This window comes from Chiloscyllium plagiosum, unplaced genomic scaffold (assembly GCF_037043375.1).
Source record: "Chiloscyllium plagiosum isolate Xiang-an unplaced genomic scaffold, Cpla_swu_hap1 HiC_scaffold_26, whole genome shotgun sequence".
In the NCBI taxonomy this organism is placed as follows: domain Eukaryota; kingdom Metazoa; phylum Chordata; class Chondrichthyes; order Orectolobiformes; family Hemiscylliidae; genus Chiloscyllium; species Chiloscyllium plagiosum.
This window is the reverse complement of record NW_028270164.1, coordinates 61404586-61418804: the sequence shown is the minus strand read 5'-3', so window position 1 is coordinate 61418804 and position 14219 is coordinate 61404586. Positions and strand designations below refer to the sequence as shown.

At 46.3% G+C, this 14219-nt stretch overlaps 1 long non-coding RNA gene across 1 annotated transcript in view; it reads left to right on the top strand.

The window, feature by feature from the left end:
• Positions 1 to 12083, top strand: part of LOC148145193 (uncharacterized) — a 39496-nt gene extending 27413 nt beyond the window's left edge. Inside the window, exon 2 of the long non-coding RNA XR_015750976.1 lies at positions 10989 to 12083. This is a non-coding gene — a long non-coding RNA (uncharacterized LOC148145193). The remainder of the gene's footprint in view (positions 1 to 10988) is intronic.
• The last annotated feature ends 2136 nt before the right edge of the window (positions 12084 to 14219 follow it).

The following is a 14219-nucleotide window of genomic DNA, read 5'->3' as shown; positions in this document are numbered from 1 at the left end:
GCCAGACTGTCTTGATCCAATTCCTGAGCAAATGGTTGAAAGTCTGCTTGTCCTCCTCCTGTTGATGTTTAAGAGGTTCGAGGACTTATGGAATCTTCCTGTTGCTATGTAACAGTTTGAGGGACTGAAAAGTCTCCTCATGTACCTCCGTAACAGACTCGAGATGCTGAACTGTTTCCTCCTGTATCTGTGAAATGGGATTGATAGAGTGAGTGGTCTTTTCCTGTTCCCATACACAATACACATTTCTAAATTTAGTCCTCTTTTCAAATATTAAGTTTTAAATAGTTTTGTGTCCATCTCCATTTCCTGTGCAACCAGGCTCCATAGAATGAATGGCCTCTACTTATTCCAGTCACTGTGTGGCCTTTTTCAGTTTAGATTGAACAAATCTAGGTTTTTAGATTACTTAGAGTGTGGAAACAGGCCCTTTGGTCCAACAAGTCCACACCGACCCGCCGAAGCGCAACCCACCCATACCCCTACATTTACCCCTTACCTAACACTACGGGGAATTTAGCATGGCCAATTCACCTGACCTGCACATCTTTGGACTGGGGGAGAAAACCGGAGCACCCGGAGGAAACCCACGCAGACACGGGGAGAACGTGCAAACTCCACACAGTCAGTAGCCTGAGGCGGGAATTGAACCCGGGTCTCTGGCGCTGTGAAGCAGCAGTGCTAACCACTGTGCCACCATGCCGCCCACTGGGGTGTTAAGGACATGACGAAGCTGAATGGACTGATTCTGTTGCTGTGTAACAGGATACTGGTGCTGCATGGCCTCTTCTGGGTTCAGTATGATAGGCTCAAGGGCTGATTGGCCTCCTCCTGGAAGTAGGCAAATGTGAAGACTGCAGATGCTGGAAGCCAGAGTTTATATCAGAGTGCTGCTGCAAAAGCACAGCAGGTCAGGCAGCATCCGAGGAGCAGGAAAATCGATATTTTGGGCAAAAGCCCTTCATCAGGAAGCCCTCCAGGGTGGAGAGAAATGGCTTTTATTTGGGGGGGGGCACGGTGGGGCAAGAGAGATACTAGCAAAGAGTACAATAGATGAATGAGGATGGGTTGGAGGTGATAGGTCAGAGAGGAGGATGGTGGAAGTAAGCAAAGGGTACAATCGATGAATGGAGGTGGGGATGGAGGTGATAGTTCAGAGGGGATGGTGGACAGGTTGCTGGGAAGGGAGATTGGAGGTAGAACCGCCATGAGGACAGTGCTGATCTGGAAAGTTGGAACTGGGGTAAGGTGGGAGGGAGGGGAAATGATGAAACTGGTGAAGTCCACATTGATGCCCTGGGGTAGAAGAGTTCCAAGGCAGAAGATGAGGTGTTCTTCTTCCAGGTGTCGGGTGATGAGGGAGCGATGGTGGTGGAGGCCCAGGACCTGCATGTTCTATGCCGTGTGGAAGTGTATGTCAGTCTCCAGGGGCTTAAAAACCTCATCCTCTTCTAAGGGCAACAGTATGAAAGGCCTGGAAATAACTTCTGCTGTTCCTGTGTAACAGGCTGGAGAAATGGAATGGATTCCTCCCTTATTGTGTAAATAGCTTCTGATGCTGACTCCTTCCGGTGTTCAATGTAAAAATAAGATCATCTTTCATTCTTGTAAATTCCAATGGGTATTCTTTCCTGATCATCCTTTCCTGAGAAGTTCACACCTTTATTGCAGGAATCAGTTGAGAGGATCATCTCTGAGCTTCTTCCAATGTAACAATATTCTTTCTTCAGTCAGGAGACTAAATCTGTACACATGACTCCAGATGTGATCTCACTATGATCCTGTACAGCAGCAGGAACACTTTGACTGCTGCTGTATTGTTCCCACCTAGGTTAGAGCTGCCTCCGCTCTCTGGGGGAATGCAGAGCATTGTTGAAAGATTGTTGTCCTTCTCTATTCTACCAGCATAATGGATGATGTGGTAACAATGTCACAGTGACACTTGTATAGAATGAATAACATGTGACAAGGTAATCACAATGTCACGATATGCCGGGATAGACCTCGCCAAACATCTCTCCTGAATCTACAATTAATCTCTTCAGAGTCCACATCACTGAGATTCCACAGAATCTGGTAAGATGGAGCATAGAAACAACGAGAAGTACCAAGTTATACATAAAAGTGAAAACTGGTATACAAATGTTGGGCATGTTACAAAACAGGAAATGAGAGATACCAGTCTGTGGGTGCTGCAGTAATAATGGACACATTTAACTTGCATCTAAATTGTGTGAACCCATGTGAATGCTCATGTTGGGAAAACAAAAATGTGTATGAGATAGATTGCTTTAACAATATGTTCAGCACTGAGCCAGAGATCAGCCTAATTTGGAATTGGTGTTGTGTGATCAGAAGTGCTAATTGACAATGTTGCTGTAAGGTCACTTTTGGGATTAATGATCATAATCGATTTGAAGTGGGAGATTTGAGAACTGCAGACTAGTTAACTTGAAATGGAGAACCAGAGGATATGGTACAGTTGGATATTCAGGAGGATCTTTTTTATGAACTCACACATTTGGGGGAAGGTAAAATGGGAAGGTAAAAGCGAGGTAAGAGCTTCATTATTTAAAGGGAGTCAGAATATAGATGTAAATATGTCCTGTATTGGTTGTGTACAGTGTTTGTGAGAATATACCTGAAATATTGTGTACAAGTTTGGTGTCCCAATCTTAAAAAAAATACTGAACACAGAAGGTGCAATGTACATTCTCCAGATTAATCCTGCAAGATAGCCTGTGTTTCAAAGAATGAGAGGTGACCGCAGTAAAACTTAGAAAATTCACACAAATGGGACTGAGTAACACAAGGGTTGAAGAAGTGTTGGCAGGCAAGATCAGCGAGAATCCCAAAATATTGTGCATGTACATCAAGTGGAGTGGAATAATCAGGGAGCAATTAGGGCCAGTTGGAAACCAAGAGAACAATCTGTGTGTGAATCTGGAGAATGTTGATAGATGGTGACATAAACGCTTCACATCTGTTTTACATGGAAGGAGGAGGATGCAGGTACAGAATTCGAGAAGATGGACTGTGAAACTCTTGAGCAGATTGATGCAATGTGTAAGCAGGGATTGATGTGTTTGGCTGTTGTAGAATTGGACAAAGCCCCAGTTTCAGATGAGTTTTATCCCAGGATGCTGGTGGAATCAAGGAAGGAAAGACCCTGACCCAAATGTTAACTAGTATCTGGCCACATGAGAGGTGTCAGAGGACTGGAGAACAGCTTATGTGGTTCCACATTACAGGAAGGGTAGTGGAGATACAGGAGGGGCTTATAGAACTGGTCCATCAGTGTTAGGGAAACGACTGTAGAAATTAGGGAAGGAGAAAATTGATCTCCATTTGTCGAAGCAAGGTTTGATCAGGGAGAGTCAGCATGTCTTTATCAGAGATGCCTAACAAATTTGAATTAATCTTTTGAGGAGTTTATGTTGCCAAAGCAAGCCCTTTGGCAAAATCCCATGAGAAACAAAAAAATCTGATGGTATCAAGGGTAACTTTTCAATTTACATCCAAAACTCTCTTAGAGGCAGGAGAAAGAGAATGGTAGAAGAAGGCTGTTTGTGTGACTGGAGACCAGCGTCAGATGGTGTACCACAGGAGTCAGTGCTGTGTTCCTTATTATTTGTGGTATACATCAATAATACAGATGTGAATGTGGAGGGAAGTCAATGGGGAGTGTGACAGCTGAGTTTGTGTTTGACACAAAGATTTGCCAGGTGGTTGCAATGAGGAGGAAGGTCTTGTGTTAAAGGAGACTACAGATGAGAGATATATAATGGTTAGATAGGCATCGGATTATTTTCACAAGTCGGTGCAACATCGTGAGCTGGACAGCCTGTACTGTGCTGCAATGTTCTTTGTTCGATGTTGTCTAAATGGTCAACTGGGCAGATCAATGACAGATGGAATTTAAACTTCAAATGTAAGCTGATCTCCTATGGAAAGAGGAACCTGACAATGAATGACAGCACACTAGGAGGCTCAGAGAGTACTCCTCCACAGGTCCCTAAATGTGATTGGACAGAGTAATACTGCTTCTCGGATGCTGCCTGAACTGCTGTGCTTTTCCAGCACCACTCTAATCTAGACTCTGGTTTCCAGCATCTGCAGTCATTGTTTTTATCACAGAGTAGTAGATGAGTAAAGAAGGGCACAGGGGAACATTGGTGTCACCTTCATTCATAGCGGTATAAATTATAAGGGCTGTACAAGACAGTAATTAGTCCAAGATGGAATAGTGTGTGCAGATCTAGACAAACACGTTACAGAGAGGATGTCATTGCTCTCAAGGGGGTGCAGAGGAGATTCATGAGGATGCTTTCTGGGATGGAGCATATCAGCTAAGGACAGAGTTTGGAGAAGTTCGGGTCGGTTGCTTTGGAACAGAAAAGGCTGAGGGGGAAATAATTCTGAAATATAAGTTTACGATGGGCATGGATGGGATGGATAGACAGCAGCTATTCCTTTTAGTCAACATGCCAAGAACAAGAGTGCACATTTATGAAGCAAAGTTTTTGAAGTTGAGAGACGATTCGAAGATTGCTTTTCAGCCAGATGGTGCTGCGTCTGGAATGCACTTTCGCAAAGGGTAACCTCACAACAATTAAAAAGTACTTGGGTAAGCACTTGAAGTGCCATAGTTAAAACCACACCACACCAGGTTATAGTCCAACAGATTTAATTGGAAGCACTAGCTTACAGAGCGCTGCTCATTCATCAGGTGGTTGTAGAGTATATCTCCACAACCTTTAGGGCCTTGGATGGAGGTGAGGGAGGAGGTGTGGGCACAGGTTTTACAGTTCCTGCGGTGGTAGGGGAAAGTGCCAGGATGGGAGGGTGGGTCATCTCCGAGTCACCCGCACCAATCAACCAAACGCCCCGTGGTCCAACATTTCAACTCCTCCTCCCACTCTGCCGAGGATATGGAGGTGCTGGGCCTCCTCCACCGCCGCTCCCTCAACACCAGACGCATGGAACACTTCAATTCCAGGGCATCAATGTGGACTTCAACAGCTTCCTCATCTCCCCTTCCCCCACCTCATCCTAGTTTCTAACCTCCAGCTCAACACTGTCCCCCTGTCTTGTCCGGACTTGTCCGACCTGCCCAGCTCCTTTTCCACCTATCCACTCCACCCTCTCCTCCCTGACCTATCACCTTCATCTCCTCCCCCACTGACCTATTGTACTCTATGCTACTCTATCCCCACCCCCACCCTCCTCCAGCTTATCTCTCCATGCTTCAGGCTCTCTGCCTTTATTCCTGATGAAGGGCTTTTGCCCGAAACGTCGATTTTGCCTGTCCTCGGATGCTGCCTGAATTGCTGTGCTCTTCCAGCACCACTGATCCAGACTCCCTCGTTAGGTCCACAATTCCCCAACTCCTTGTCCACACCCTGACCTTTTCCCTCCCTCCACACAAGGTGCAAAACCTTCCCCTTATCTATAGCCAAGGGCCCAGAGAGTCATTCCAAATGCAGTAGAAATTCATGCACATTTCCTCTAATCTGATTTATTGCATCTGTTGCTCCTGATGAGGTCTGCACTATATTGTGGAGACTGGGTGCAATCTCGGGAACCAGTTTAGGGAATATTTATTGTCCGTACACTCCAATTATCCCTACTTTCCGGTGGCCGTCGATTGTAACTCCCCCTCCCAATATCCCGACAACATACCACCCTGGGCCTCCCAAACTGTCAACATAAAGCCACAAGCAAAGTGGAGGAAAAACACCGCATCTTCCAACTCAGGAACTTACAACCATACCACCTGAACATATAATTCACCAGCTTCTTAATTTCCCTACTCCCCACTTATCGCAGGTACAGCATTGACTCTCCAGCCTAACAGTCCACCTTCCTTCCCTTTGGTCGTCTTCACCCTTCCCATTGACAAATCACAGTCATTTCCTACCTGCATTCACTCATTGCTATCCCACTTATGTCTCTCCCAGTCCCACCCCATCCCTCTGTTAATTTCGCAGCTCCCTTCCTCTTCCCGTCCTGCTGAAATGTTCCAAACTGAAACATCGATTCCCTTTCTCCTTTGATGTTGCTTGACATGCTGTGCTTTTTCTCCAGCTCCATGCTTTATCCATGCTGACTCTCCTGCATCTGTAGTTCTCACTGTCTCCCAGTTACCGAGACAGGGTGATATATACAGCTCCACACATTGGGAGAATAACTGCTCTGGGCTTACATCTCAATATATTGGTGTTCCCTGCAGAACGCCCCATGCTGGACATCAACAGAGTCTAGGTTTATAGATCAACGCACTGGAGTAGTCTGGACAGATTGCCGTGTTATACTGAGGAGACTGGTTCACACAGACAGTTTATCTTTTAGATGTCTGGGTTAGTTCAGTGGGGTGGATTGAGAATGTAGTATAATTAACAACCTCATGTGCTCTTTATAAACGAGAACATAAAATATCGATAGACCTTCCAAACTCTCACTCCATTAATGATGCAGTGTCAGTATTCATAGAATCCCGACAGTGTGGAAACAGGACCTTTGGCCCATCAAGTCCACATTGGCCCTCCGAAGAGTTACCCATCCAGACCCATTCCACTTACCCTACATTTAACCCTGACTAATGCATCTAACCTAAACATCCCTAAACACTATGGTCAATTTAGCTTAGCCAATCTTCCTATATCGCACATCTTTGTGACCATGGGAGCAAACTCACACAGACACAGGAAGAATATGCAAACTCCACACAGACTGGAATTGAACACGGGTACCTGGTGCTGTGAGGCAGCAGTGCTAAACACTGAGCCAATGTGCCGCATATCCACACTACATCATGTAGGTGAATACCCACTGTCCTGGCAACATCCACAGAAGCAGTCAGCCAATCACATCATCTTCGAGCCTACGCATTGGATGAAAGGGTTGCCTCTCCTCGCTGCATGGCACACAACATCCCTCACCACGCTCCAACGACAACCAAACACGTCCAAACATCCCATGTGCACTGAGAGCGATGGGGAATATCAGGAAGCAGACCATCAGGGAGATGGACCAATACTTCCAATGTCTGAATGGGTCAGAGGGAATCATCCCTTTAGCACTGTATTTCTGAATCCTGTAATCTCCCCGGAACAGTCTATAACCAACATTCTCCGATCATTCTATAACCGGTGTTGTCTGGAACGTTCTACAACCAATATTCCTCGGATATTTCCATAACTGACATTTCCCAGAACATTCTATAACCAACATTCTCCACAATATTTTGTAACCAACATTCCATAAACAACATTTGCAAGAACATTCCATACCCGACGTTCCCCAGAACATTCGGTAACTGAGATTTTCTGGAACATTTTGCAACCAACGTTCCCTGGAACATTCTATAACTGCCTTTCCATGGAAGATTCTATAACTGACATTCCCCGGAATAATCTAAACTGACATTACATGAGAACGGCCGGATGTCAGTAATTTGAACAAAACATAAGATTCCGAGGGAAGAGATCCAATTCCAAGGAGAAAGAGAGAGAGAGAAAATTCCAAGGAGAGACTTTTTTGAAGTCTCCTCAGGCAGTTAATGGGGTGAATCTGTTCTGCCTGCATATACATTTCTACATAACAGAGGATCGACTGCAATTTAGACTAAAAGACAGAAAATTCCAACTTCCATTTGCCTCCAAGGAACTGAGAGAGAATCCTTCAGGACAGCAAATGTTTCACCCTACGTATTTGAAACCATAAAGAAGTGACCTGTGTCTGCTCTTGAGTGATTGACTGTGTAGGGATGTTCAAGAAACCAACGGGTGGTTTAAACTAACTCTGCAGGGGCATGGGAACCCAGACTGTAGCTTTATGGTGCAGGATCTGGAGTGTAGGGAGGTAAGGAACATGGCATCAATTTCAAAGGAGGGTGCCTGTAAACAGGAAAGTGGCTTGAAGTGTGTATACTTCAATGCAAGAAGTATACGAAATAAGGTAGGTGAACTTGCAGCGTGGGTTGGTACCTGGGACTTCGATGTTGTGGCCATTACGGAGACATGGGTAGAACAGGGACAGGATTGGCTGTTGCAGGTTCCAGGGTTTAAATGTTTTAGTAGGGTCAGAGGTAGGGGTAAAAGAGGGGGAGGTGTGGCATTGCATGTCAAAGATAGTATTACAGCTGTGGAAAGGACGATGGATGAAGACTCGCCATCTGAGGTAGTTTGGGCTGAGGTTAGGAATAGGAAAGGTGAGCTCACCCTGTTAGGAGTTTTTTACAGGCCTCCTAATAATCCGAGAAACATAGAAGAAAGGATTGCGAGGATGATTCAAGAGAAGAGTGAAAGTAATAGGGTAGTTGTTATGGGGGACTTTAACTTTCCTGATATGATTGGGAAAGCTATAGCTCAAGTTCATTAGATGGGTCGGTGTTTGTCCAATGTGTGCAGTAGGGTTTCCTGACACAATATGTAGATAGGCCAACAAGAGGTGAGGCCATACTGGATTTGATACTGGGTAAAGAACCAGGCCAGGTGTTAGAACTAGAGGTAGGTGAGCACTTTGGGGACAGTGACCACAATTCGGTGACTTTCACTCTAGTGATGAAGAGGGATAAGTGTGCACTACAGGGCAAGAGTTATAGCTGGGGGCAGGGAAATTATGATGCTGTGAGGCATGACTTAGGATGTGTGGCTTGGAAAAAAAAGCTTCAAGGCAAGGGTGTAATTGATATGTGGAGCTTGTTCAAGGAACAACTATTGAGTGTCCTTGATAAGTATGTACCCGTCAGGCAGGGAGGAAAGGGTCATGTGAGGGAGCCGTGGTTTAATAAGGAATTGGAATCCCTTGTTAAAGGGAAGAGGGTGGCCTATGTAAAGATGAGGCGTGAAGGTTCAATTGGGGCGATTGAGAGTTATAAGGTAGCCAGGAAGGACCTGAAGAGAGAGCTAAGAGCAGCAAGGAGGGGACATGAAAGGTCCTTAGTTGGTAGGATTAGGGAAAACCCTAAGGCTTTCTATAGGTATGTCAGGAATAAAAGAATGACTAGGGTAGGAATAGGTCCAGTCAAGGATAGTAGTGGGAAGTTGCGTGTGGAGGCTGAAGAGATTGGGGAGACACTGAATGAATACTTTTCGTCAGTATTCAATCAGGACCAGGACATTGTTGTCAATGTGAGTACTGAGTCACAATTAAGTAGAATGGATGGCTTTGAGGTATGTAGAAAAGAGGTGTTGGAAATTCTTGAAAGGGTGAAAATAGATAGGTCCCCTGGGCCTGATGGCATTTATCCTAGGATTCTCTGGGAAGTAAGGGAGGAGATTGCAGAGCCATTGGCCTTGATTTTTATGTCCTCGTTGTCTACAGGAGTAGTGCCAGAAGATTGGAGGCTAGCAAATGTGGTTCCCTTGTTCAAGAAGGGGAGTAGGGATAACGCTAGTAACTATAGGCCAGTGAGTCTCACTTCTGTTGTGGGCAAAATCTTAGAGAGAATTGTAAGGGATAGGATTTATGAACATCTGGATAGGAATAATGTGATCAAGGATAGTCAGCATGGTTTTGTGAAGGGCAGGTCGTGCCTCACAAACCTTATTGAATTCTTTGAGAAGGTGACTAAGGAGGTGGACAAGGGGAAAGCGGTAGATGTGGTGTATATGGATTTTAGTAAGGCGTTTGATAAGGTTCCCCATGGTAGACTACTGCAAAAAATACGGAGGTATGGCATTGAGGGTGAGTTGGAGGTTTGGATTAGGAGTTGGCTGGCTGGAAGAAGACAGAGGGTAGTAGTTGATGGCAAAGGTTCATCTTGGAGTGCCGTCACTAGCGGTGTTCCGCAAGGATCTATTTTGGGACCATTGCTGTTTGTCATTTTTATAAATGACCTGGAGGAGGGGTTAGAAGGTTGGGTGAGCAAGTTTGTGGATGATACGAAAGTCGGAGGAGTTGTAGACAGTGAGGAAGGATATGGCAGGTTACAGCGGGATATAGATAAGCTGCAGGACTGGGCAGAAAGGTGGCAAATGGAGTTCAATGTAGCTAAGTGTGAGGTGATTCACTTTGGTAAGAGTAATAAAAAGATGGGGTACTGGGCTAATGGTCGGATACTTGGTAGTGTGGATGAGCAGAGGGATCTTGGTGTCCATGTACACAGATCTTTGAAAGTTGCCACCCAGGTAAATAGTGCGGTGAAGAAGGCATATGGCGTACTGGCTTTTATTGGTAGAGGAATTGAGTTCCGGAGTACTGAGGTCATGTTGCAGTTGTATAAGACTCTGGTGCGGCCACATCTGGAGTATTGTGTGCAGTTTTGGTCGCCAAATTATAGGAAGGATGTGGAGGCACTGGAACGGGTGCAGAGGAGGTTTACCAGGATGTTGCCTGGTATGGTAGAAAGATCGTATGAGGAAAGGCTCAGGCACTTGGGGTTGTTTTCATTGGAGAAAGAAGGTTTAGGGGTGACTTGATAGAGGTGTACAAGATGATTAGGGGTTTAGATAGGGTCGCCAGTGAGAATCTTTTTCCATGTATGGAGTCAGCTCTTACAAGGGGGCATAGCTTTAAATTAAGCGGGGGTAGGTATAGGACAGATGTTAGGGGTAGGTTCTTTACTCAGCGAGTCGTGAGTTCATGGAATGCCCTGGCAGTAGCAGTGGTGGACTCTCCCTCATTATGGGCATTTAAGCGGGCATTGGATAGGCATATGGAGGATAGTGGGCTAGTGTAGGTTAGGTGGGCTTGGATCGGCGCAACATCGAGGGCCGAAGGGCCTGTACTGCGCTGTATTCTTCTATGTTCTATGTTCTATGTTCTTATGGATGTGTGCCCGTGTGTTTGGGGATGGATGGTTGATGTATTTTATGTAATATTTTTGTAAGTAATTCAGATTTTAACAATTGTTATTTCAGCTTCAATTATTCCAATACATCTCTGAATACGGTGACACATTTGAAAACCTCACTGGTCTTCAATCAAACTGGTAACTTTGACTCCAGGCTGATGTATAATTTGTTTGTTTCCATTCTTCACAGTTAACGTAGTGACAATCTACGTCCTGCTTTATAAAGATTGTGGATTGTCTCCATGTGTCAGACGTTACCTGAGGGGCTATGGCAGTGGCCGATCTACTGGTCATTATCCTCGACCTGATGTTGAGACACATTCCCATTGTTTTTAAGGAACAGTTTGATTTCCTGTGGGCCATCCCTGTCTGTAATTTCTACGCCATCCTGCTTTATGCAGCCACTGACTGTTCTGTCTGGTTCACCGTCACATTCACCTTTGATTGATTTGTCGTAATTTGTTGCCAGAAGATGAAAAGTAAATATTGCAGTGAGAAAACGGTTGCTGTGGTTCTGGAGCTTTTTAAAGAACATTTTCTGGTATTTTATGCTCACAGCTCTGTATGTGCTGGGGAATTACCCCTGGTTTTGTGAAGTAACAGATGCTGTTCGTTACTCTCATGTTTGGGTCACAATCGAGCTCCTCCACAACATTCTAAACATTCTCCCATTTTTCCTGATTTTGCTGTTCAATGTTTTCACTGTCAGATACATTTTAGTGACCAGCAGAGCCCGCAGGAGACTCCAGGCTCGCACCAATAAGGATGGGCAGTGTGTCACAGAAATGCAAAATCGAAAAAAATACATCATTTTACAGTTTATGGTCTCAGCCAAATTCATCGTCCTATGGTCAACATTAATGATGTATTCTATATGGTTCCGTATGTATCATATTGGACATCGGGCTGTGTATTTGCATTGGTTTCTGCGGGAATTGGGTTACATGTTGCAGCTCCTCAGTGCTGCACAAACACCGCAATTTATGCCGTGACCCAGACTAAGCTCAGACAGCAGATGAAGAATGTGCTGAAATATCCCTTTAACCAAATTCATCAATTAAATTCACTCATTAACCAATCCATCCAGGATTTTGTCATTTCAGGTCAATGTTTCTGCAATGAATGCACCTGTCACTATGGTAACAGATTGAGGGTAGTGTTCATTTGCCCAACATCATCCCACAGAGGGTTTCAGGGGCACATTTCAATGTTTCTCACAACTCAAGGGCCAGTAATAAATGTCACCATTCCACTGACTAAGAATAAAACGGTTCATTAAAGCGTGCCAGAGATGTTTGTCTTTGTTTTGAAGAATGAGGTGGAGAGTGACAGACGCAACCCCAAGTCCTGGTCCTCAGGGCTGGGATGTGACGATGGTGGAGTGTGTGGGGAAGTGAGTGTGATAATGGAGGAGTGTGCACGGGAGTGAATGTAACAGTGGGGGCTTGTGTGGGGAAGGTGAGTGCGTGGGAGCTTGTGTGGGGAAGGTGAGTGCGATTGCGGGAGTGTGTGAAGGGGGATGGATGTGATGGTTGGTGAGTGTGCAGGGGAGTGAGTGAAACTGGGGTAGTGTACGGAGAGCAGGATTGCGCAGAGAGGATAGTGTGTTAATCGAGACTGTGTGAAGCAGTGAGTGTGACGGTGGGGAGTGCATAAAGCAATGAGTATGACAATGGGTGTGTGTGTGTTGGGCAGTGAGTGTGACGGTGGGGGTATGCAAGGTAGTGAAGGTGACGTGGGGATGTGTAGGGCAGTGAGGGTGACAATCGGGGATGTGCAGGGCAAGTGAGTGTGACTGTGGGGGATTGTGTGGAGGAGTGAGTGTGACAGCAGGGGAAAATGCAGGGGAGTGAGCGTGACAGTCGGGTGTGGTACGGGGAGAAAGCGAGATGGAGGTGGAGTGTACAGGGCAGTGTGTATGAGTGTGCAGGAGGGTGCGAGAGAGAGAGTGTATCAGTGGGGGAGTGTGCGGGAGAGTGAGCATGATGGTGGCAGAGTGGGGTGAGTGAATGTGATGTTGGGGGAGTGTGCAGGGGAATGAGCATAACGGTGGGGGGGGAAGTGCGGTAGAGTGAGTGTGACAATGGGGGTTTGCAGCGTAGTGAATGTGACGGTGGGAGAGTGTACAGGGCAGTGAGTGTGATGCTGGGCAGTGTGCAGAGCAGTGAGTGTGACAGTGGGGGCGATGTGCAGGGTAGTGAGTGTGACAGCGAGGGAGAATGCGGGGAAATGAGTGTGACTCTCAGGTGTGAGAGAGTGAGCGTGTCAATGGCGGAGTATGCAGGGGAGTGAGCGCAACACTGGGACGGGGTGGGGCAGTGAGTGTGGCGTGGAGAGTGGAGGGGAGAGAGCGTGATGGTGGGGGCGTGTACGGGGCAGTGAGTGTGACAGTGCGGGAGTGTGCAGGGGAATGAGCGTGAATGTGGGAGAGTGTTCAGTGGAATGAGCATGAAAGTGGAGGAGTGTGCAGGAGAATGAGCATCATGGTGAAGGAATATGCGAGCAATGAACAGGACAATGGAAGAGTGTGTGGTGCAGTGAGTGTGACAGTGGGAGAATGTATGGGGCAGTGAGTGTGACTGTGGAGGTAGGTGTGGTGGAGTGAGTGTGAAGGTGCAGGAGTGTGTGCTGGATCAATGTGATAATGGGGGAGTGTGCAGGGTAGTAAGCGTGATGGGAGAATGTACAGGGGATTGAGCATGACAGTGGGGGTGTGCGTGGGGCAGTGAGCGTGACGGTGAGGGAGTGTACAGGCAAGTGAGCGTGACAATTGGGGAGTGTGCAGGGGACTGAAAGTGTCGGTGGGTGAGTGTGCGGGGGAATGAGAGTGATGGTAGGGGAGTGAGCAGGGGCAAGACCATGACAGTAGTGGAGTGGGACTGAGCGTGAAGGTGGGGAGTGTGCAGGGGAGGGAGTGTCAACCATGGAAAAACAAGAAGCTGAAGCAGGGACAGAAGTGAGGATAGCATTTGTGTCAGGGAATATGAGTTAACAAGGAACAACAACAACATTACTGGCCTGTAAATCCTGAACACATCTCCATGTGTCAGGCTGACCAGGTTTTGATGCAGGCAGAATAGGGGTACTACGTGGGCTTCGTGTGGGAATAAGGATATCTGAACCAAAAGAAGCAATAAAAGGTCCAAGGCCTTCAGTAGCAATGGGTGTAAGCGGATACTGCCAGACCAATGGTAATTGAGCTCCAGGATTTAAAGTAAATGTGTGCAGGAGCAGAAAAGAGTAAACCTACATGGTTAGGATGGAGGGACCACAGCGCGGGAGGTAAATTATCTAAAAGCCATGGACGATCAAAGGAAAGAGCATTCAAGGGGTTTAGCAGAGCAAAGGTAGCACTAGGTGTAAACGCAGGCAGAAACAGTCTGGACCAAGCACCGCATTATGTAGGGAAGGTGAATCACCA